Source organism: Ranitomeya variabilis, chromosome 6, assembly GCF_051348905.1.
Source record: "Ranitomeya variabilis isolate aRanVar5 chromosome 6, aRanVar5.hap1, whole genome shotgun sequence".
Taxonomy (NCBI): Eukaryota; Metazoa; Chordata; class Amphibia; order Anura; family Dendrobatidae; genus Ranitomeya; species Ranitomeya variabilis.
The window spans coordinates 259187721-259213005 of NC_135237.1; positions in this window are offsets into that span (position 1 = coordinate 259187721).

The window sequence follows — 25285 nt, forward strand, 5'->3', positions numbered from 1 at the left end:
AACCCTGCTGCCACCGGCGAGGATGACGGCCTGATGTGCCCTTTGCTCAAGCTTTCAGCAATGTAATCTTTTAACGCTTGTCTCTCCGGACCGGAGATGTTAAACATCCTTGCTTTAGGCAATTTGGCCCCTGGTTTAAACCTGATAGAACAGTCATAGGGACGATGTGGTGGCAACTCTGAACAACCCTTCTCAGAGAACACATCCACAAAATCCAGAAGTGACTCCGGAACGCTTGAAGTCACCGCAGCCACACATGTGGCCAGGCAATTCTCCTGGCAGAACTCGCCCCACTGAATTATGTCCTGAGTTTTCCAGTCAACTACGGGTTGTGCATAGACAACCAAGGAAAACCCAAAACCACCTGAGCAGGAAGATTCCTGAGCACCTTACATGTATCCCGCTCGGAATGTAGAACTCCAATGTGGAGTTTCACCTCAGCCACAAATTCAGTAATCTCCCCCTGAGAGAGAGGAGCAGCATTGATGGCGACCACGCAGATAGGATCAGACAGTTTTTCAATCCTAAAACCTGCTGTGCGCGCAAACTCCTCATCAATGAGATTTGTGGCTGAACCACTATCCACAAAAACAGTAATTGGCAGCTCACTGCCAGCGATAAAAACCTTAGCAGGGAGTATGCATTGAGAAACCACAATGGAGGATATACATAAGCTCAGATTGGTCTCCTCCACACCCTCTGAGCTTAGAAGTTTTCCGCCGTTGCATTTTTCTTAGACAGCAGAGGACAGATGTTAACAAAATGACCAGTGTTACCACAGTAAAAACAGGCTCCCTGCTTCCTGAGCTCAGGGACTCGATGCTTAACATGTGACACCCCTGCGATTTGCATAGGCTCCGTGGGCTCACCTGCAGCAACCACACATGAACCTAAACCCTCTCCCATAGGTGGTGTCTCATGCTCCCCCTGACGCAAACCTGACGCGATCAATGCGGACAACCAGACTCATAGCGGAATCTAGAGAAGTAGGAGTCTCGTACATCAGAAGGGCTTTTTTAACCCTTCCAGAAATCCCATGTATAAACTGACTCCGCAATGCTGGATCATTCTATTGTTTATCGATCGCCCAGCGACGAAATTCAGAACAGTAATCCTCTGCAACTCGCTCCCCCTGGCGAATAGTGCATATCTTAGATTCTGCTAGAGCCATTCTGTCAGGTTCATCGTAGATTTTCCCAAGAGAGGAAAAAAAACTCTCCACAGAGTCAAATGCAGCAGAATCAGATGGCAAAGAAAACGCCCATGCTTAGGGATCCCCGCTTAACAATGACAACACCAGGCCCACACTCTGAACCTCATTACCCGAGGAGATCGGGCGCATACGGAAATATAGTTTGCAAGCTTCACGAAAAGAAACAAATTTACTGTGTTCCCCAGCAAATTTTTCAGGCAAAGGAAATTTAGGCTCAGCAACTCTTCCTGTCGCTCCAGCTTGCACATTAGATACTGCTAGTCCCAGGTGCTGTACTGCCTGTTGTGAATTTGGTTTCTGGGCTCCCCCAGTGGTTTCTGGTGGTACTGCACTTGTGTGCTTCATCTCCTCTGTTCACCTGTTTTCCATCGGTGTGTGGGGGTTTTCTGTTTGGCCTTGCTCCTCAGTCATTTCTGTGCCGGCCGGCAATGTTACCAGAAGCCTTTCTGTTGCATGTTCCTGCTCCTAGACTACTATCAGCTAAGTTGGACTTGTTGTCCTAAGTTTGTTTTGCATTTTTGTTCCAATTCTCTGTGATTGAATATTTCTGAGGCTGGAAGCTCTTGTGAGCTGAAGTTGCCACTCTGGTGTCATGGGTTGATGTTGGAGTCTTGAAGTAGTTTCGGGATGGTATTTTGAAGGGGTTTTCAGCTGACCGTGAGGTTCCCTTTTCTGTCTTCCTACTGTCTAGTGGGCGGACCTCAATTTGCTAAACCTATCTTCATGCTTCGTATGTCATTTTCCTCTAGAGTCACCGCCGATATATGTGGGGGCTACTGTCTGCCTTTTGGGGAAAATTTCTCTAGAGGTAAGCCAGGTCTGTATTTTCCTCTGCTAGGGTCAGTCAGTTCTCCGGCTGGTGCTGGGCGTCTAGGGATAAAACGTAGGCACGCTGCCTGGCCACTGTTAGTTGTGCGGTGGGTTTAGCTCATGGTCAGCTCGAGTTCCCATCTTCCAAGAGCTAGTCCTTTTGTATGCTTAATTACGTTCTCTTGCCATTGAGAACCATGACAGTTTGGCCGGACCAAGGGTTAAAATAATTGGCAGAAGAAAGGAGAGAAAAGAAGTCTGCAGAGAATTTTTTTTTTTTTTCCTGAGTTTGCTCATTAGTTGATTCACTAGCATCTCTGCTTACTGCAGCCTTCGTCTCTCTCTCCTTCTAATCCTTGAATGGTTCTGATTTCACCTGATTAATATGGATCCACAGAGTTTAGCTACAGGTTTGAATAATCTCGCTATGAAGGTTCAAAGCTTACAGGATTTCGTTATTCATGCTCCTACATCTGAACCTAGAATTCCTTTACCTGAATTTTTCTCTGGGGATAGATCTCGCTTCCAGAATTTCAAACATAATTGTAAATTATTTTTGTCTCTGAGATCTCGCTCCGCTGGAGACCCTGCACAGCAGGTCAGGATTGTAATTTCCTTGCTCCGGGGCGACCCTCAGGATTGGGCATTTGCTTTGGCACCAGGGGATCCTGCGTTGCTCAGTGTGGATGCGTTTTTCCTGGCTTTGGGGTTGCTTTATGAGGAACCTCATTTAGAGATTCAGGCTGAAAAAGCCTTAATGGCCCTGTCTCAAGGGCAAGATGAGGCTGAAATATACTGCCAAAAATTTCGTAAGTGGTCTGTGCTTACTCAGTGGAATGAGTGCGCCCTGGCGGCGAAATTCAGAGAGGGTCTCTCTGATGCCATTAAAGATGTTATGGTGGGGTTCCCTGTGCCTACAGGTCTGAATGAGTCCATGACAATGGCTATTCAGATTGATCGGCGTTTGCGGGAGCGCAAACCTGTGCACCATTTGGCGGTGTCTACTGAGAAGGCGCCAGAGATTATGCAATGTGATAGAATTCTGTCCAGAAGCGAACGACAGAATTTTAGGCGAAAAAATGGGTTATGCTTCTATTGTGGTGATTCAACTCATGTTATATCAGCATGCTCTAAACGTACTAAGAAAGTTGATAAGTCTGTTTCAATTGGCACTTTACAGTCTAAGTTTATTCTATCTGTGACCCTGATTTGCTCTTTATCGTCTATTACCGCGGACGCCTATGTCGACTCTGGCGCCGCTTTGAGTCTTATGGATTGGTCCTTTGCCAAACGCTGTGGGTTTGATTTAGAGCCTCTGGAAGTTCCTATACCTCTGAAGGGTATTGACTTCACGCCATTGGCTAGTAACAAACCACAATACTGGACACAAGTAACTATGCGTATTAATCCGGATCACCAGGAGATTATTCGCTTCCTTGTGTTGTATAATCTACATGATGTGTTGGTGCTTGGATTGCCATGGCTGCAATCTCATAACCCAGTCCTCGACTGGAAAGCAATGTCTGTGTTAAGCTGGGGATGTCAGGGGACTCATGGGGACGTACCTTTGGTTTCCATTTCGTCATCTATTCCCTCTGAGATTCCGGAATTTTTATCTGATTATCGTGACGTTTTTGAGGAGCCTAAACTTGGTTCACTACCTCCGCACAGAGATTGCGATTGTACTATAGATCTGATTCCGGGCAGTAAGTTTCCAAAGGGTCGTTTATTTAATCTATCTGTGCCTGAACATGCTGCTATGCGGGAATATATTAAGGAGTCCTTGGAAAAGGGACATATTCGTCCTTCGTCATCTCCCTTAGGAGCCGGTTTTTTCTTTGTATCTAAAAAAGATGGCTCTTTGAGGCCGTGTATTGATTATCGGCTTTTGAATTAAATCACGGTTAAATATCAGTATCCTTTGCCACTGCTTACTGATTTGTTTGCTCGAATAAAGGGGGCCAAGTGGTTCTCTAAGATTGATCTTCGTGGGGCGTATAATTTGGTGCGAATTAAGCAGGGGGATGAGTGGAAAACCGCATTTAATACGCCTGAGGGCCATTTTGAGTATTTAGTAATGCCTTTTGGTCTTTCAAATGCCCCTTCAGTCTTTCAGTCCTTTATGCATGACATTTTCCGTGATTATTTGGATAAATTTTTGATTGTGTATCTTGATGATATTTTGATTTTTTCGGATGACTGGGACTCTCATGTCCAACAGGTCAGGAGGGTTTTTCAGGTTTTGCGCTCTAATTCCTTGTGTGTAAAGGGTTCTAAGTGCGTTTTTGGGGTTCAAAAGATTTCGTTTTTGGGGTACATTTTTTCCCCCTCTTCCATTGAGATGGACCCTGTCAAGGTTCAGGCTATTTGTGATTGGACGCAACCCTCTTCTCTTAAGAGCCTTCAGAAGTTTTTGGGCTTTGCTAATTTTTATCGTCGATTTATAACTGGTTTTTCTGATGTTGCTAAACCGTTGACTGATTTGACTAAGAAGGGTGCTGATGTTGCTGATTGGTCCCCTGCTGCTGTGGAGGCCTTTCGGGAGCTTAAGCGCCGCTTTTCTTCCGCCCCTGTATTGCGTCAGCCTGATGTTACTCTTCCTTTTCAGGTTGAGGTTGACGCTTCAGAAATCGGAGCTGGGGCGGTTTTGTCGCAGAAAAGTTCCGACTGCTCCGTGATGAGACCTTGTGCGTTCTTTTCTCGTAAATTTTCGCCCGCTGAGCGAAATTATGATATTGGTAATCGGGAGCTCTTGGCTATGAAGTGGGCTTTTGAGGAGTGGCGTCATTGGCTTGAGGGGGCTAGACATCAGGTGGTGGTATTGACCGACCACAAGAATTTGATTTATCTTGAGTCTGCCAGGCGCCTGAATCCTAGACAGGCGCGCTGGTCATTATTTTTCTCTCGGTTTAATTTTGTGGTTTCTTACCTACCAGGTTCTAAAAATGTGAAGGCGGATGCCCTTTCTAGGAGTTTTGAGCCTGATTCCCCTGGTAATTCTGAACCTACAGGTATCCTTAAGGATGGAGTGATATTATCTGCTGTTTCCCCAGACTTGCGACGGGTCTTGCAGGAGTTTCAGGCGAATAGACCTGATCGTTGCCCGCCTGGTAGAATGTTTGTTCCTGATGATTGGACCAGTAGAGTCATCTCGGAGATCCATTCTTCTGCATTAGCAGGTCATCCTGGAATCTTTGGTACCAGGGATTTGGTGGCTAGGTCCTTCTGGTGGCCTTCCCTGTCGCGAGATGTGCGAGGTTTTGTGCAGTCTTGTGATGTTTGTGCTCGGGCCAAGCCTTGTTGTTCTCGGGCTAGTGGATTGTTGTTATCTTTGCCTATTCCGAAGAGGCCTTGGACTCACATCTCCATGGATTTTATTTCTGATCTCCCTGTTTCTCAGAAGATGTCTGTCATCTGGGTGGTGTGTGACCGTTTCTCTAAGATGGTCCATTTGGTTCCCTTGCCCAAATTGCCTTCCTCATCCGAGCTGATTCCTCTGTTTTTTCAAAATGTGGTGCGCTTGCATGGTATTCCGGAGAATATCGTTTCTGACAGGGGAACCCAATTCGTGTCTAGATTTTGGCGAGCGTTCTGTGCTAGGATGGGCATTGATTTGTCTTTTTCGTCTGCTTTCCATCCTCAGACTAATGGCCAGACCGAGCGAACTAATCAGACCTTGGAGACTTATTTGAGGTGTTTTGTGTCTGCGGATCAGGATGATTGGGTTGCCTTTTTGCCCTTGGCGGAGTTTGCCCTCAATAATCGGGCTAGTTCTGCCACCTTGGTTTCTCCTTTCTTCTGTAATTCGGGGTTTCATCCTCGTTTCTCTTCCGGTCAGGTGGAGTCTTCGGATTGTCCTGGAGTGGATGCTGTGGTGGAGAGGTTGCATCAGATTTGGGGGCATGTGGTGGACAATTTGAAGTTGTCCCAGGAGAAGACTCAGCATTTTGCCAACCGCCGTCGTCGTGTTGGTCCTCGTCTTTGTGTTGGGGACTTGGTGTGGTTATCTTCTCGTTTTGTCCCTATGAAGGTTTCTTCTCCTAAGTTTAAGCCTCGGTTCATCGGCCCGTACAAGATATTGGAGATTCTTAACCCTGTGTCCTTTCGTTTGGACCTCCCTGCATCTTTTTCTATTCATAATGTCTTCCATCGGTCATTGTTGCGCAGGTATGAGGTACCGGTTGTGCCTTCCGTTGAGCCTCCTGCTCCGGTGTTGGTTGAGGGTGAGTTGGAGTACGTTGTCGAGAAGATCTTGGACTCCCGTGTTTCCAGACGGAGACTTCAGTATCTGGTCAAGTGGAAGGGCTACGGTCAGGAGGATAACTCTTGGGTGACAGCCTCTGATGTTCATGCCTCCGATTTGGTCCGTGCCTTTCATAGGGCTCATCCTGATCGCCCTGGTGGTTCTGGTGAGGGTTCAGTGCCCCCTCCTTGAGGGGGGGGTACTGTTGTGAATTTGGTTTCTGGGCTCCCCCGGTGGTTTCTGGTGGTACTGCACTTGTGTGCTTCATCTCCTCTGTTCACCTGTTTTCCATCGGTGTGTGGGGGTTTTCTGTTTGGCCTTGCTCCTCAGTCATTTCTGTGCCGGCCGGCAATGTTACCAGAAGCCTTTCTGTTGCATGTTCCTGCTCCTAGACTACTATCAGCTAAGTTGGACTTGTTGTCCTAAGTTTGTTTTGCATTTTTGTTCCAGTTCTCTGTGATTGAATATTTCTGAGGCTGGAAGCTCTTGTGAGCTGAAGTTGCCACTCTGGTGTCATGGGTTGATGTTGGAGTCTTGAAGTAGTTTCGGGATGGTATTTTGAAGGGGTTTTCAGCTGACCGTGAGGTTCCCTTTTCTGTCTTCCTACTGTCTAGTGGGCGGACCTCAATTTGCTAAACCTATCTTCATGCTTCGTATGTCATTTTCCTCTAGAGTCACCGCCGATATATGTGGGGGCTACTGTCTGCCTTTTGGGGAAAATTTCTCTAGAGGTAAGCCAGGTCTGTATTTTCCTCTGCTAGGGTCAGTCAGTTCTCCGGCTGGCGCTGGGCGTCTAGGGATAAAACGTAGGCACGCTGCCCGGCCACTGTTAGTTGTGCGGTGGGTTTAGCTCATGGTCAGCTCGAGTTCCCATCTTCCAAGAGCTAGTCCTTTTGTATGCTTAATTACGTTCTCTTGCCATTGAGAACCATGACAACTGCCCCCCTCAACTCAGTGGCCTGTAGGGACAGCGCCTCCAACTGGCGAGTTATGGAAGTCATGGGATCCATGACAAACACACAAAAAAAGAACCCCCTTTTTTTTTGTTGTTGGGCCGATTATAATGTCACAGGGGGACTAGGTGAGAGAGAGATAATAACCCGGGCCCCTGCAATTTCCCTCAGACTAGGGAAATCCTGACTGACCCTCTACCTGGAGTTTACACTGATGGTGTGCATGTCCAGGCCTCGACCCTCGCCCTGTCTCCCGTTTCAACCCTAGGCTCAAACCTTCACCCACCACCCAGTGAAGATGTAATTCACCAATACCCACAGTTAGCACAGACAAGGATAAAGGAAAATATACACCACGCCGCAGGCACTCAGGAATACACTATAAATGTGCAGGGCAAGATAAATACAAATATAGGAAGGAGTAAATAAGACAAAGGAAAATACACCACCAGCAACGACTCTCCAGCAACCAGCTCTCCACTCCAGACCAAGATAACAATGCACAAGACAGAAGCTATAATCGGCGACGCCCAATGATCAGGAGAGCTATTTAAAGGCAATGGGCATGGCCCAGCTTCCAATCCGAGGATCAGGTAAATTAACCCCGGAACAGCTAGATAAAATCTAGCCGACGCCAATGAAAAAATAGTGGTCAAAAGCGGAATTACCGCTGTCTGTCGAACGACCTGGTCTGAACAGAGTCAGACATGAAACAATGTCCATCATCCTGGCTATTTACTTTAGAAACGTCAATCTTCCTGACTCCCCTCTATAATATTGTCCTCCAATATTGACCTCTTTTTTAATAATGTCACCCATCCTGGCACCTTTCATTAATAATGTCCTCCATACTGGCCAAATCTTGTAATAACGTTCACTAACCTGGCCCTCATCCTGTAATAATTTCTCCACATGGTTGACCCTATCTGTAATATTTTCCTCCATTCTGGTCCGTTTTTTTAATAATGTTCAATGTTATGGCCCCAATCCTGTAACAATGTCCTCCATCCTTGGCCCCATCCTGTAATATTGTCTCCTATACTGAAATGATGCTCCCCATCCTGGCCCCATTCTTCAATAATGCTCCACATCCTGTACCCTTTTTTAATAATATTCCCAATGTCCCCCATCCTGGCCCATTCCTTCAGTAATGCCTTCTTCCCTGGAACCATCCTATATTAATGACTCCCTTTCTGGCCCCCGTCCTGTAATAATCTCCTTTTTCCTGAACCCATCCTATAGTTATACAGTGTGTAGGGAATATATTCAAACCCCTTTAAATTTTTCACTCTTTGTGATATTTCAGTTTTTCCTTTTTAATAAATTTGCAAAAATTAATACATTTCTGTTTTTTTCAGTCAAGATGGGGTGCAGAGTATACATTAATGAGAAAAAAATAACTTTTTTGACTTTACCAAATGGCTGCAATGAAACAAAAAGTGAAAAATTTAAAGGGGTATGAGTATTTCCGTACCCACTGTATACCCTGTCCTAAACCCCATCCTGCAATAATACCCTCATCCTGGCCAATATCTGGCAAATATCTTGTAATACAGTCCCCTAACCTCTAATATTACCCCCCTTCTGGCCATCATCCTGTAATAATCTCCTCTGTCTTGACCCCATCCTATAATAATGGGTGCTGTCTTAAACCTCATTCTGGAATAATGCCCGCATCTCAGCCCCTATCCTGTAATAATGTCCCCTATCCAGTAAGATTGTCCCCCTTTCTGGTCTTTATCCTGTAATAATGTCCTTTCTCCTGATCCCATCCTGCAATAATGTTGTCCCGCGTCCTGGCACCTTCCATTAGTTATGTCCTCCGTCTTGGCACCATCCTGTAATAATGTCTCCTATCTTGGCCCCCATCCTGTAATATTGCCCTATGTCTTGGCCCCAGCCTGTAATAACATGCCTCATCTTAAAACTCTTCTTGCAATAGTGTCTCCTGGACCATATCCTGCAATAATGTAATCTATCCTGTAATAATGTCAATCATTCTGACTCCCATCCTGGAATAATGTACTCTGGCAGACCCTATCCTGTAATAATGTCCTCATCAGTTACCCACATCCTCTAAAATATCCTGCATCTTGAATTAATGTCTCTGTCCTGGCTCCAATCCTGTAATAATGACCCCTAACGTGGCCTTCAACCTGTATCAATGCTCATCATCCTGGTTCTCATCCTGTAATAATATCCTTAATCCTGGTCCCTTTCTTTAATAATGTTCCCCAAAAGAGATAATCTTTTTAAATTTGAATTTGCCCACCCAACTGATTTTTCCCCCAAAAAAAATTGATTCACAAAAGCTTGAAAACTTGTAATTGCTCAAAAAATACATTTGTGTGTTATGCATTATGCCCAGTGAGGGGCTGGGATTCCTGGGCATGAGCACTGTGTGTGTCAGCCACTCACCCAGGTCCCCCGCCTTACAGCGTGTGTATCTTCCGCTGATCGAGACTGCATCTGAGGTCAGACGGGCAGTGCTCACTGCACCTGCCCCAGGCAGAACAAAACAGCGCAGGTGCTGGATTTGATTTGAAAACAGCGCGGAGGGGGTGGCGCCCGGCGCCGAAGAAGCCTTGATTGACGGCAGTGTGGCGTGTGCAGCAGGGGGGTTAAGACCTGCCTCCAGGACTAAAGACAGGTATTTTTGTGAAATTATAAAACGCTTTATTTCTGCTTTGACTGCACCAATAACTAAAAGAGCCACCTTGCCAGAATGCAGCATTACTGCTGTACAAGGTGGCTCTTTTAGTTTCTAACGGCTGGAGGGGGTGACAGAGTCCCTTTAACTGTGCTTCTCCTCTATGCTCCTGACTAATTTAGATTTTTGAGCTTGTTTATATCCACTTCATTATCACTTGCAGTCAATGAGCCATAGGTTGCTGGAAAACTGTGGCAATCATGACCTTTTCATAGCCAAAATGTTGTTAGGCAGGTGTCTCTTAGCTAACCATTGAAGTGATCTCGGAATGAATGGGAAGAAGGATGTGTTAGGGCTGGCGGAACGCACTGAGTAAATATAGAGATGTTATTTGGTGCGTTCGAAGCCCGGGGTCCACCGTGCAGGAAAATAACCTGCTGCAGGCAAATAGCGGCACTATATGGCGGTAGAAGCGATCTCTGTTGCTTCACAGAGTCGCTATAAAGAAAGGACTGTGTCCTGTTAAACTCCACAGGAATACACAGTAACTGCTGGGCAGATAGCAGCTTGTCGTCATGCAGTCAAGGAGGCAAACATACAATCTCCTCACCGGAGGAGCCGGTATTCTAAGTGGCTTATTTCAGCCGGGTCCCTGAATCCACACAAGCGTGACCACATTGGCGCAAAACTCATAACATGCATTGATACTAGCGCATGGCCATGCGCCCATGCGAACCCTACATAGCTGCAGCAAGTACAAGACCTTCCTAGAAGGACCAATGAGAGGCTGCCACAGAGCCTCAGCACCTTCAGGACCTTCCCGGAGAACCAATGGGCTTTGCTGCAGTATCCAAGCATGTGACCCTCGATCTCCAATGAGAGATCTTACCCTGGGCATGCTCAGAAGGAGAAAAGCAAAAAGTCCCAAAAGCGTCTGCTCGCCGCTGCCCAGCACTGGCTTCAATAGCAGAAGCTGGAAAAGCAGCAGTAACCCTTTGCACAGAGTCAGACTGAGCGAGACACTGGGACTGACATCTCCGCTGAGCAGACTCCACTGCGGCAGGAGAAGAATGGGAGACTGCAGTAGAGATGGCCCGAGAGTCCCCCTGTGCAGAGGCAGGAACTCGACCCCCAACAAAAAATAAAGCTACTGTTAAAAAGGTTACTAAATATAAAAATGGCAGTGGTATATGCTGTTGTTGCATTTTTTAATTTAACATTTAGTATTTCTCTTTCATGACTGTTACTAAAACATCTCCCTGAATCTGTATTCATCTTAATAATTTAGGAAAAATATTTGATTAAATCTATCATGCTAAGTTTATGCATAAAATTAATAGTTTATTATAAATGTATATATTTATTTCTCATTTGAAGGAGTGTCTTGAACAAAGAAGTCAAATTTTAAACAAGAGTAAAATATGTGTCTGTCTAATACATTAATGACATAATAAATAACTTTCTTGTTCATCTTAAGATTCATTTTTAACTGCTTGCAATTCTATTTATGGCGATAAAAAGGAAACTATATGTTTCACACTATAATTAAAGGATTAATTGTATTCTTTCAAGTAAATAATTTGATCTGAGACAAAGTTGAGGTTTGTCACTTCTTCTTTGAATTATAGCCTATTTAATGTGATGGTGGATTAATCAGACTTTATATGAAAAGGAATTACTGTATTTCCCATAAATTCCCCCAAGGTGTTTTTTCTTTTAATTACTGTAGGTATTCTTTGATACTAAACATGAAGGATTACTTGAAGGTGACAGTGTAGGTAGCCGACATCTGTCAGGTGTTCATGAACAAGAGCCAAGAAAGCTTAGTGAGTAACACTTGGGGCACATCTCTATGAAAACCAGATCATTAATCAAAGTGCAGCTGCATATCAGTATCTATCTATCTATCTATCTATCTATCTATCTATCTATCTATCTATCTATCTATCTATCTATCCCAAATCTATCTATCTATCTATCTATCTATCTCATATCTATCTATCTATCTATCTATCTATCTATCTATCTATCTATCTATCTATCAATCTATCCTATATTTATCTACTGTATCTATCTATCTATCTATCTATCTATCTATCTATCTATCTATCTATCAATCTATCCTATATTTATCTACTGTATCTATCTATCTATCTATCTATCTATCTATCTATCCTATATCTATCTATCTATTTATATATATATATATGTCCCATATCTGTCTATCTATCTATCTATCTATCTATCTATCTATCTATCTATCTATCTATCCCAAATCTATCTATCTATCTATCTATCTATCTATCTATCTATCTATCTATCCTATATCTATCTATCTATCTATCTATCTATCTATCTATCTATCTAGCTATCTATCTATCTATCTATCTATCTATCTATCCCATATCTGTCTGTCTATCTATCTATCTATCCCAAATCTATCTATCTATCTATCTATCTATCTATCTATCTATCTATCTATCTATCTATCCTATATCTATCTATTTATCTATCTATATATCCCATATCTATCTATCTATCTATCTATCTATCTATCTATCTATCTATCTATCTATCTCATATCTGTCTATATATCTATCCCATATCTATCTATCTATCTATCTATCTATCTATCTATCTATCTATCTATCTATCTATCTATCAATATATCTATCTCATATCTATCTATTATCTATCTATCTATCTATCTATCTATCTATCTATTTATCTATCTATCTTTCTCATATCTATTATCTATCTATCTATCTATCTATCTATCTATTTATCTATCTATCTATCTATCTATCTGTCTATCCCATATCTATCTATCTATCTATCTATCTATCTATCTATCTATCTATCTATCTCATATCTATCTATCTATCTATCTATCTATCTATCTATCTATCTATCTATCTATCTATCTATCTATCTCTATTAATTTTTGGCAAAAGCAAATTTAGACTATTTTTCTCTTTTACTATTGTTTAAAGTTATCTCATACACATATTTTCCTCTAGTTATATTATACCGTAGCTATATCGAAAAGCACTACAAACAAAAAGTAAAAAAAGAGAACTATCCTAACTAGGGTTGAGCGACTTTTACTTTTTGGGGGTCGAGTCGGGTTTTGCGAAACCCGACTATCTCAAAAGTCGAGTCGAGTGCAATCGGCCGATTATCGCGAAAAGTCGGGGATCAACAGAAACACGAAACCCAATGCAAGTCAATGGGAAAGCATAGTCGGCAGTGAGTGGGGGCCAGGAAAACACCTACAGTGCCTATTTTAATGGCAAAAGCATCCATTCTTGTTACTGAAGCTTGTCAATCTTAATTAACTTTATAATAATAGTTAGGCATTGGAAATTGGGGGTCATTTGGCTAAAGTTGTTGGGAGTAGGGCTGGTTCAAGTTTTTAGTGGGCCCAGGAAACGTGGACTACGTCACAGCAGTGGAGCAGTGAGAGGTAAGTATTTCAAGTTTGCAAGTGCTGTGATCCTGAGCAAGCAGGGGGGCCCGCTCGTTCACATTGGCACTGGCACAGGGCCCCTCAAAGTACGGCGGTGTGTTTGCACAGCGGGGGCACCTCCCACCGGCAGCGACACTTTTGCGTACTCTGAGGGGCCCTGTGCCTGTGACATCACCAACGAGTATGCCTTCCCACCTGATGAAGGAACCTGCACTTTCATCTGCACCTTCCTCTTTGTCCCTGTGTAAGGTGGTATAGTATGCGGGAAGGGGAACCTGACTTTCAGCAGTGTCAGATTGTGGCTGTGTAGCGTGCAAGGGGAATGTAGTGGTCTGGGTCAATGTACCACAATACTCATCTAGCACTGGCTGGTCAATGGGCAGGATGAGGATGAAACACAGATATAGGCCCAAATAATAAAGTGGGCTAAATGCAGTTCAAAATTGGTAACAGGACTAACCAGCCAGCATTGGTTTGTTCAGTGGTGTAGAAAACCCAGGAGCGGCAGACACCGTTAGAAGGCCCCAACCAAAATAGTAGGCCAACTGCAGTGTTATATTAACAACAACAACTTAATGAGAGCCTGAAGATTGAAGCTCAAGAAAACCAAACAGGAGAAAGCCCAGGAGCGGCAGACACCGTTAGTAGGGCCCAACCAGACAAGTAGGCCAAATGCAGTTAAATATCTGATATTATAGGCTGAAAGCCTGAAGACTGAAGCTCAGCTTTGTACAGCGGAGGACAACACCAGGGAGTGGCAGACACTGTTAGTAGGCCCCAACCAAACTCGTAGGCCAAATGCAGTTTAATATCTGATACTATAGGCTGAAAGCCTGAAGACTGAAGCTCAGCTTTGTACAGTGAAGGACAACACAAGGGAGTGGCGTTAGTAGGCCCCAAACAAACTAGTAGGCCAACTGCACTGTTATATTAACAACAACTACTTAATGAGAGCCTGAAGATTGAAGCTCAGGCAAGTAAACCTGGAGAACACCTTGGAGCGGCAGACACCGTTAGTAGGCCCCAACGACACATATTAACAACAACTACTGAATGAGAGCCTGAAGATTGAAGCTCAGCTTTGTGCAGTGTAGGACAACACCAGGGAGCGGCAGACACCGTTAGTAGGCCCCAACCAAAATAGTAGGCCAACTGCACTGTTATATTAACAACAACTACTGAATGAGAGCCTGAAGATTGAAGCTCAGCTTTGTGCAGTGGAGGACAACACCAGGGAGCGGCAGACACCGTTAGTAGGCCCCAACCAAAATAGTAGGCCAACTGCACTGTTATATTAGCAACAACTACTGAATGAGAGCCTGAAGATTGAAGCTCAAGAAAACCAAACAGGCGAAAACCCAGGAGCGGCAGACACCGTTAGTAGGGCCCAACCTGACAAGTAGGCCAAATGCAGTTTAACATCTGATAATATAGGCCGAAAGCCTGAAGCTCAGCTTTGTACAGTGGAGGACAACTGTAATGGGAGACAGACACAATAAGTAGGCCTAAATAAGTAATTAGGCAAAATGCAGTTCAAAATTGGTAAGTGGAGTACACTTGCAGCATAGCGTGGTTCAGCGGAGGAGGGCATGTGTAATTAGTGGCTCTGACACACGAAGTAGGCCTAAAATGAAAAGGAAGGCTATATTCAGTTCAAAATTGGTAAAAGGAGTGCACAAGTGGCATAGCTGGGTTCTGTGGTGGAGAACAACTGTTATGAGAGGCTTATTGTCAGTGCCAGGCATTGAAGGATTTCAGCGCATAGACTAACCAGCAGCACTGAATACTCTTTCTGATAGCACACTAGCTGCTGGGCAAGCAAGCTCCTGCAATGCATATTTGGCCAATTCAGGCCAGGTGTCTATTTTAGATGCCCAGTAATCAAAGGGGAATGACGTGTGAGGGAGAACATCGATAATGGAGGAAAAATAGTTAGTAACCATACTGGACAAATGTTGTCTCCTGTCACTTTGAATTGATGCTGCAGTACCTGTAGTGTCTGCGGTCATTGCGAAATCATTCCGCAACCTGGTCAGAAAACCCCTCTGTCCAACACCACTTCTGATTTGTGCACCTCTAACTCCTCTGCCCTGTTGCCCCCTGCAGCTCATGTGAGAACCATCACCGGCGCTGTGTGCTGGGAATGCCTGAATCAAATGGTCTACAAGAGTTGCTTGTTTGGTTGCCAATATTTGTTCAAGGTTCTCATGTGGCATGATATTTAGCAATTTGCCTTTATAGCAAGGATCAAGGAGGCAGGCCAACCAGTAATCGTCATCGGTCATCATTTTTATAATGCGTGGGTCCCTTTTGAGGATACGCAAGGCATAATCCGCCATGTGGGCCAATGTTACAGTTGTCAAATCAGTGCATGTGCTGGGTTGAGGAGCACTTTCTGGCAAATCAACATCACTTGTCTCCCTCAAAAACCCTGAACCCGGCCTTGCAATGCCAGCAGTTTCTATTGCCCCCTGAGAAGCTTCCTCATCCAAAAAATACTCATCCCCATCATCCTCCTTGTCCTCCTCCTCTTCGCCCGCCACCTCGTCCTGTTGACTTCCCTGAGCAGACAATGGCTGACTGTCATCTAGGCTTCCCTCGTCCTCGGCTGCAGACACCTGCTTCTTTATGTGCGTCAAACTTTGCATCAGCAGATGCATTAGGGGGATGCTCATGCTTATTATGGCGTTGTCTGCACTAACCAGCCGTGTGCATTCCTTAAAACACTGAAGGACTTGACACAGGTCTTGTAGCTTCGACCACTGCACACCTGACAACTCCATGTCTGCCATCCAACTGCCTATCCGTGTATGTGTCTCCTCCCACAAATACATAACAGCACACCTCTGTTCGCACAGTCTCTGAAGCATGTGCAGTGTGGAGTTCCACCTTGTTGCAACATCGATGATTAGGTGATGCTGGGGAAGTTTCAAAGACCGCTGATGGTTCTGCATACGGCTGGAGTGTACGGGCGAATGGCGGATGTGTGAGCAAAGTCTGCGCACTTTCAGGAGCAGGTCAGTTAACCCCGGATAACTTTTCAGGAAGCACTGCACCACCAGGTTTAAGGTGTGAGCCAGGCAAGGAATGTGTTTCAGTTATGAAAGGGCTATGGCAGCCATAAAATTCCTTCCGTTATCACTCACTACCTTGCCTGCCTCAAGATGTACAGTGCCCAGCCATGACTGAGTTTCTTGCTGCACGAACTCGGACTGAACTTCCGCTGTGTGTCTGTTGTCACCCAAACACTTGATTGCCAATACAGCCTGCTGACGCTTGCCACTAGCTGTTCCATAATGGGACACCTCGTGTGCAACAGTGGCAGCTGCGGATGGAGTGGTCGTGCGACTGCGGTCTGTGGAAAAGCTCTCGCTTCTGCTGGAGGATGAGGAGGAGGAGGGGGGACGAACGCCTACAGCCAACTGTTTCCTAGACAGTGGGCTGGGCAGAACTGTCCCAATATTGCTGTCCCCTGTGGACCCTGCATCCACCACATTAACCCAGTGTGCCGTGATGGAGACGTAACGCCCCTGGCCATTCCTACTGGTCCATGCATCTGTTGTCAGGTGCACCTTTCTACTCACAGATTGCCTGAGTGCATGGACAATGCGGTCTTTTACATGCTGGTGGAGGGCTGGGATGGCTTTTCTCGAAAAGAAGTGTCAACTGGGTAGCTCGTAGCGTGGTACAGCATAGTCTATCAGGGCTTTGAAAGCTTCGGTTTCAACTAACCGGTAGGGCATCATCTCTAACAAGATTAGTCTAGCAATGTGGGCGTTCAAACCCTGTGTACGCGGATGCGAGGATGAGTACTTCCTTTTCCTAACAAGAGTCTCATGTAGGGTGAGCTGGACTGGAGAGCTGCATAGGGTGGAACTAGCGGTGGTGGACTTGGCGGATTGAGAGAGGGTTGGTGATGGTATTCTTGCTGTTGGCCAACATACAGTGTTTCCTACCATGAACCTGGTGATTCCCTGACTGCTTTGGCCTTGCGACGAAACCGCCACATTTACTACAGATGGTGTGATAAACGGTGGGCTTACAGTGAGGGAAGGGATGTAGCGTTGCTGACTAGCTTCATTGTGAGAGGGTGCTACAACGTTAAGGGACATTTGGTAGTTAGTCCAGGCTTGCAAGTGCATGGTGGTTAAATGTCTACACATGCAACTTGTATTTAGATTTTTAACATTCTGACCTCTGCTGAAGGTCCTTGAGCATTTATTACAGATGACTTTGCACTGATCATTTGGATCTTGGTTAAAAAAATGTCAGACTGCACTCTTCCTTCTATCAGATACCTTTTCAGGCGTTGCACACTGAGCTACTTTAACAGGATGGCCACGCTGTCCTTCAACTGGTTTTGGTTTTGCCACATGTTTTTGGCCAGATACGGTCCTGCCAGATGGAACCTGTTGCGATGTTGATGCCTGCTGTGGCTCCTCCTCCTCCGCTTCAGAGCTACTGCTGCCTGCACCCTGTTCCCCCAATGGCTGCCAATCGGGGTCAACAACTGTGTCATCTATGACCTCCTCTTCTATGTCCTGTGCACCTTCCACTGGGTCACCGTGTAAGCCGGTGCTATAGCGTTCATGACGGGGCTCCATAGTCTCATCAGGGTCAGATTCTGGATCAGTACACTGCGAGGGCAATGTTCTGATCTGAGTCAAAGGAATAACATAATAATCAGGCTGTGGCTGTGCATCTGTGCACTCCATGTCCGATTCATCTTGTACTGGGCATGGCCTGTTAACAATTTCCCTTTCTAACCCAGGAATGGTATGTGTAAAGAGCTCCATGGAGTAACCTGTTGTGTCGCCTGACGCATCCTTCTCTGTTGTTCTGGGTGAAGAACAGAAGGAAGCGACTTGTCCCTGACCGGGAACATCCACTGACGACGCTCTGCTTTTACATTTTGCACTTTCCGAGGAGGAGGCGAAAGAGCTAGAGGCAGAGTCAGCAATGAAAGCCAAAACATGTTCCTGCTGCTCCGGCTTTAAAAGCAGTTTTCCTACTCCCAGAAAAGGGAGCATTCGAGGCCTTGTGTAGCCAGACGATGACGCTGGCTCAACAACTCGAGACTTAGGGTCCATATTGCTTTTCCCACGACCACCTGATGCTCCACGACCACCACCACTACCATCATTACCTGCTGGCAATGACCGCCCACGGCCATGACCTCTTCCACCAGACTTCCTCATTCTTGGAAAAATGTAAGCAAACTAACAACCGTTATGTGGTCCTGTACAAGCAGGTAGAAGGTGTACGTAAACTTGTTGTGAATTTAAATCTCCCTTTTTTATGTGTGGGAGAATGCAGGAAAAAATCAGGCCCACTGTATTACACTACACAGTTTGATTGGCAGAAAGAGGCTGGCAGATATGCCACGAACAGGACTGATGCACGCAGATGCACACACTGGCAATAGAAATCTCCCTCTTTATGTGTGGGAGAATGCAGGGAAAAATCAGGCCCACTGTATTACACTACACAGTTTGATTGGCAGAAAGAGGCTGGCAGATATGCCACGAACAGGACTGACGCACGCAGATGCACACACTGGTAATAGAAATCTCCCTCTTTATGTGTGGCAGGATGCAGGGAAAAATCAGGCCCACTGTATTACACTACACAGCTTGATTGGCAGAAAGAGGCTGGCAGATATGCCACGAACAGGAATGACGCACGCAGATGCACACACTGGCAATAGAAATCTCCCTCTTTATGTGTGGGAGAATGCAGGGAAAAATCAGGCCCACTGTATTACACTACACAGTTTGATTGGCAGAAAGAGGCTGGCAGATATGCCACGAACAGGACGGACGCAGATGCACACACTGGCAATATAAATCTCCCTCTTTATGTGTGGGAGAATGTAGGATAAAATCAGACCCACTATATCACAGTATATTTTCTGTGGCACAAAATGACTGACAGATACCACAGACAGCACTGGCACAGATGCACAGATTTGGCAAGATTATTCTCCCTTTATTTTATTTTTTTTTTATATGGGAGACAAGTGATTTAATCAGGCCCACTATATCACAGTATAGTTTCTGTGGCACAAAATGACTGACAGAGATACCACAGACAGCACTGGCACAGATGCACTGATTGGCAATATAAATCTCCCTTCTTAGGTGTGGGACAGTGCAGAAAAATACAGGCCCACTGTTTTACACTACACAGTTTCAGGGGCTGAAAGTGGCTGGAAGATATTGAAAAAAAAAAAAAAGAAAAAGGGACTGTACTACAATTACTATCTCCCTACAATAATCTCTGAAAAGTATGGCAGGCAGCAATAAAAAGGACTGCTGCACACAAAAAATGAGGACAAACAAACAAGATAGCTGTGCAGAAAGGAAGGAGCAAAAGGATTTTTGCTTTTAAAAAAGCAGTTGGTTTGCACAGCGGCGTACACACAGCAACGCAGCTATCAGGGAGCCTTATAAGCTACAGAGCTGTTGCACAGAAATCTTGCCTCCACTGTCCCTGTAAAGAAAAGGTGGTGTTGGACAGTGGAAATCGCTACAGCACAAGCGGTTTGGGGGTTAATTTACCCTGCCTAATGCTATTCCCTGCTTCTGACGAAGCGGCAGCAACCTCTCCCTATGCTCAGATCAGCAGCAGTAAGATGGCGGTCGGCGGGAATGCCCCTTTATAGCCCCTGTGATGCCGCAGAAAGCAAGCCAATCACTGCCATGCCCTTCTCTAAGATGGTGGGGACTGAGACCTATGTCATCATGCTGCCCACACTCTGCGTCCACCTTCATTGGCTGAGAAAAGGCCCTGAAAGCGTCATATGAAACGTGACTTTGCCACGAAGATCGTGTACCGCATGGCCGATCCCACGCTGGGATCGGGTCGGGTTTCATGAAACCCGACTTTGCCAAAAGTCGTCGACTTATGAAAATGACCGATTCGTTTTGCTCAACCCTAATCCTAACTAGTTGATGCTGCTGGTGGGCTTTAACAAGGTAGGACATATTATGTAAATTTGTGTGAACAAGGTAGGCTTGTTTGTTACAAAGAATTAGTTTGGTTTACTCTGAAACATTGTTGCGTACCTGAGAAAACATGGTTTGATGCTTTAAGAACCAGATCGCATTCGTTTTTTTGGGCTTTCATTTTTTTCCACCCTTTTTTTCCAAGATCTATAGCTTTTTTTTCTTTTTAGCATTTACATAGTTATATGCTTATATGACTTTTCTGTGGAACAAGTTGAAATTTTGATTGACTACTTTAATTTTACCATACAATGAACTGGAAAACGTGGGAAAAAAATCCAAATGCAATAAAATAGTGAAAAAAAAAATTAATTCTGACATTATTTTTGCTTTCACTGAGTTCTCTATGTGGTAAAAATGAATTTGATTTCAGTGATACCAAACATATTTTTTTTATTGTTTTAGTTGTTAAAAAAAGAAGCTTTTGTTTTCTGAGATGCTTGACTTTCTAAAAAATCTATGTAATTGGAGCAGTGTAAGGGGTTTATTTTTCATTGTTGCGGGACAATTTTTTATTGATACAATTTTAGTGTAATAAACATGTTGTTTAAATAATTTTTAATGTAATTTTTTTAGAGAGATGCTGCAATAAAAAACACAATTGTGCCACGTTTTCCAATAAAAGCTAACACAGTAGTACAAGGAAAGCAGTCATAAGGTCTCTCAGTATGCAAAAGATGTAAAAAATAAAAAATATATACTTGTACTCACCTTACTGCTCACCACTTCTGTCCATCCACTCCTCACCATCATCTGTCATCTTCTAATCATCGTTGGGAGTGCTGAAAACCCATGCTTCCTTATTCTAGGACTGCCAGCTCTGATGAGGCCCAGGATGGCACAGTGCAAGTGCATATCAGGTCACAGCACCATGGCATCATGATGTACATTCTGGTGATACAATGCTAGCACTGGTGATCTGAAGGTGCAATGATGATCAGATGGGTAAAACTGAGTGAAGGAGCTGCAGAAATAAGCAGTTAGGTGAGTATAAGTATTTTTTTTTACATTTTGTTGGCCCTTTACGTTTCAGAAAAAAAGGTATCCACCAGCCATCATTTTGGTGAATCGTCACAAAAGCAAATTGCAAAAAATTGGCAAATGTGTTTTTTGTAATATTTGATTACAATTCAATTCCACTTCAATACATTTGTTCATCTCTAGTAATTGCACACAGGCACCAAAGTAATAATGTATCGTTGGCTTCATTACACCTCTTCCAACAGCATAAGGATAACAATACAACCAATAGGTTATAATTCATGGAGAAAGTGAATCTCCCACTTTGAAATACAGCATATTGACATAAGCTGCTCAACCACTAAGCACTCTGGATATTTCTCCATATAAGTTGTGTTCTAAGTTCTAACTTTACATAAAGTTACTGTTTTCTTAGATTTCCATGTTAATACTTAATCTTTTGAAAATGTTGTGCTTGGTTTCCATATTTAAAACTTGCTAATTTTTATTTTTACATTCTATATCCTTTAAATCTGATTGAACATGTGGTCTCCAATTAATTGTACATGTGATTGGTGCTCCACAGATCATTTATAGGGATTCTGTCAGCAGGTTTTTAAAACCCAATCTGAAAGCAGCATAATGAGGAGAGAGAAAGGCTGATTTCAGCATGTATTCTTTACTGGGATGCTTGATGTAGTCTTGAAAAACTTACTGCTTTATGAGCAGCATGTGTCAAATGAGAACCATGTCTGCTGCATGTGTTTAAGGCTACATTCACATTTGCGTTGTGCGCCGCAGCGTCGGCGACACAACGCACAACGCAAATGTGAACGCATGCACAACGCAGCATTTTTTGACACATGCGTCAACTTTTGCATGGTTTTGGGCGCAGAAAAAACTGCAACTTGCTGCGTTCTCTGCGCCCTGACGCATGCACCACAGCGACGCATGCGTCACAAAACGCAAATGCAACGCATGTCCATGCGCCCCCATGTTAAATATAGGGGTGCATGACGCATGCGGCGATGCTGCAGCGCCCGACGCTGCGGCGCACAACGCAAATGTGAACATAGCCTAATATGTTAGCAGTGTGTACTGTATAAATGTCCAACATGTGAGTGGTATGTGCTGCATGTGTCTAATATGTAAACACTGTGTCTACTCTATGTGTCTAGAATGTGAATGGTGTGTACAGTGTGTGTCAAATGTGTACACCCTGTGTGTACTGTATTTGTCTGATATGTCTGCCATGTCTGCTGTATGTGTTTAATATGTAAGCAATGTGTATTGTATATGTCTAATATGGAAGTGCAGGGGCCACAAACACTTTAGCTGCCTTGTATATGTGTACAGCGTAGTGTTGGGACTTCAACTTTACTGTGCCTTATTCAGTGCAATATATCCGTCATTAGCTCACTATCTGCCGATCCTGTCCAAAGCTACATGGCTAAGCTGACAAGTGACCTATGGAACATAGGAAATATCAGCATTTTCTGTCTAATGTAGAGGAAAATAAACTTGGAGGCTAACAAGCATGAATTGCCCTTTGTCTCTATTGTTGGGTTTCCATTTAAATCTTTACCATTGGACCCTCTCATTTCTATAAACAGTTAACATTTTATCACATATTAGAACACTAATTCCAATTGTATTTTAAATTAAGACAGCAACAATAGGGATGATTAAATCCTAATAACCTTGCTTTTTTTTCTTTAATTTCAAACTTGTTTTATGCTGAAGTAATCTCAATTATCAGACTTAGGTACCTAATAAAGTACTAATACATAATGTGGATATAATATCTATGAATCACACTGTTTAAGTGAAACTAAACTTTGTGATTTGCGTAGTTGAACATCTTATTTAAGTCTCATTACATAGGAAAGTAAAGTGATTTCCATTTCTGAGATGTGATTAAACTCAAATTTACGCTTTGGTTAAGGTTTAGCTTTTCTTTGAAGGAAAAAATAGACCTCAGAAGCAGGCAGTCTTGTGCTATGGCACTCTGTGAGACCATTAAATTTAATCCTTCCTTCAAACTCACTCCAGGGGTGATTTCAATTAAATTTGTTCAAAATTTATCAGTTTCCTGCATGTAGGCATAAATGATTCAAGGCCACTTACATATTCACTGAGTGGAATGTATTGAAGAGGGTGTACAATGGTTATAACTTTCCACAGTTCCCTCATAAATTCACTTAATAGGAGCTTTTTGATGTAAATATTTTTCCTCTTGTATTATATATTTTTTTTATTTTCCAATTTATTCAAATGTTTTGTATTCTCAAACTAACCAAAACTTATTTTCATTTGCATCCTAAGGGTATGTGCATGCAATGTCTCTTTCAGGTCAGCTTTGTAAAAGAAAAAGTACTAAATGAACTAAAATAGCAATAAACATATGTACTGCAATGTAAAATCACCTTGCTGTGCTTATTTTCTATCTTTTGAGCTTCTTTTACCACTTTACATTTGTAAAGACGCCTAGTGATTTAAAGAAGTGACCTGACCACTGTTTATCGGCTTCTGCTTAGAAGCTTCTCACTATTTTAGGCTAGTTTCACACTAGCGTTTTGCTGAGCTGCGGAAGGCTGCGGACTTCCTCAGTGAAGCCCCGCCCATGGCCGCACCTCCGCCGCTCAGCTCCGCCTATGTCCGCATGCGGCCTGCATACGGCCTGCATACGTTTCTTTAACATTAGGTACGCAGGTCGTGCAGATGTATGTGGATGCGTCCGCATGCGTCATTTTGACGATGCAGTGACCCACGTCGAACGCAGCTGGTTGGAATTTCTTTTTTTCTCTGCAGCGTCAAAACGACTCATGCGGAGGCATCCGCATACATCCGCTTGACCTGCGTACCTAATGTTAAAGATAGGTACGCAGGCCGCATGCGGACATAGGCGGAGCTGAGCGGCGGAGGTGCGGCCATGGACGGGGCTTCACGGAGGAAGTCCGCATCCCTCCGCAGCTCAGCAAAACGCTAGTGTGAAACTAGTCTTGTACATACAAGTAAAAAAAACCATGTCCACAAAGCCACCTAAAAAAATATGCCAAAAATGATATACTGTACTTCAGAAAAAGCACCATCAGTCTTCCTCTAGAAAAACTCAGTGGGTACTCTAGGGTTTTAAAGTAAAAATGAACGGATCAGGCAAAATTTATATTTGCATATATGCATGGTTTTTCCCAGGAAATTCAATTCATGGAGAAGATATTCTCTGCAAATTTAATGTTTCTTTTTATGATCTGAGGTCTCTCTAGGCTCGAGAGCTTAATCATTATAAAGTGAAAAAAATTCTTAATACTCACCTCATTGGTATACTCTCCTGCCCCTCCACTACTCACTGCCACCAATCCACTTCTCATTTCATCTTCTTATCTCAGGCAGCTTGCTTTCATCCTCTCATGCTGCACCAGACTTTCATGTGTCATAGCACCCGAGAGGATTCTGTGCAGGTACTTGGAAGGTGAACAGCACATGTTGTGATTTCATGATTCCATCAACCTCCCATGTGCCTATGCAAAACCCTCCTACTCACCATGATAACCAATAGTCAAGAGCAGTGTGAAGCGTGAGAGGACCAAAAATTCCAATGCAAGTGGTGTGGGATTTTAAGATGCGTGGAAGACCAGATAGGTAGCAGTGAATCTCAGAAGGGTCAGAGAGGTGAGCTTTGAGATAAATATATGGACATTTTCATTTTCTTAACCATTTGAGGGCATATTATGGCTCCAGGAAATGACAACCAGCAGTCGCAATTTTACTGAATCCACACAGAAGCAAATTACAAAAACTGCATTTTGACAAATGTCGGTTTTTTAAAAGTTCAAGTAGACTGTAATTCCACATGAATTTATTTGCTCATCTCTATCTAAAAGGCATTGTGAAAGGCAATATGGTCGGAGAAATCGTCATGTCGGTCTTGGCCAGGTGGGAAAAATTGTAAAAATAAACAACTCCATAACAAAGAACTT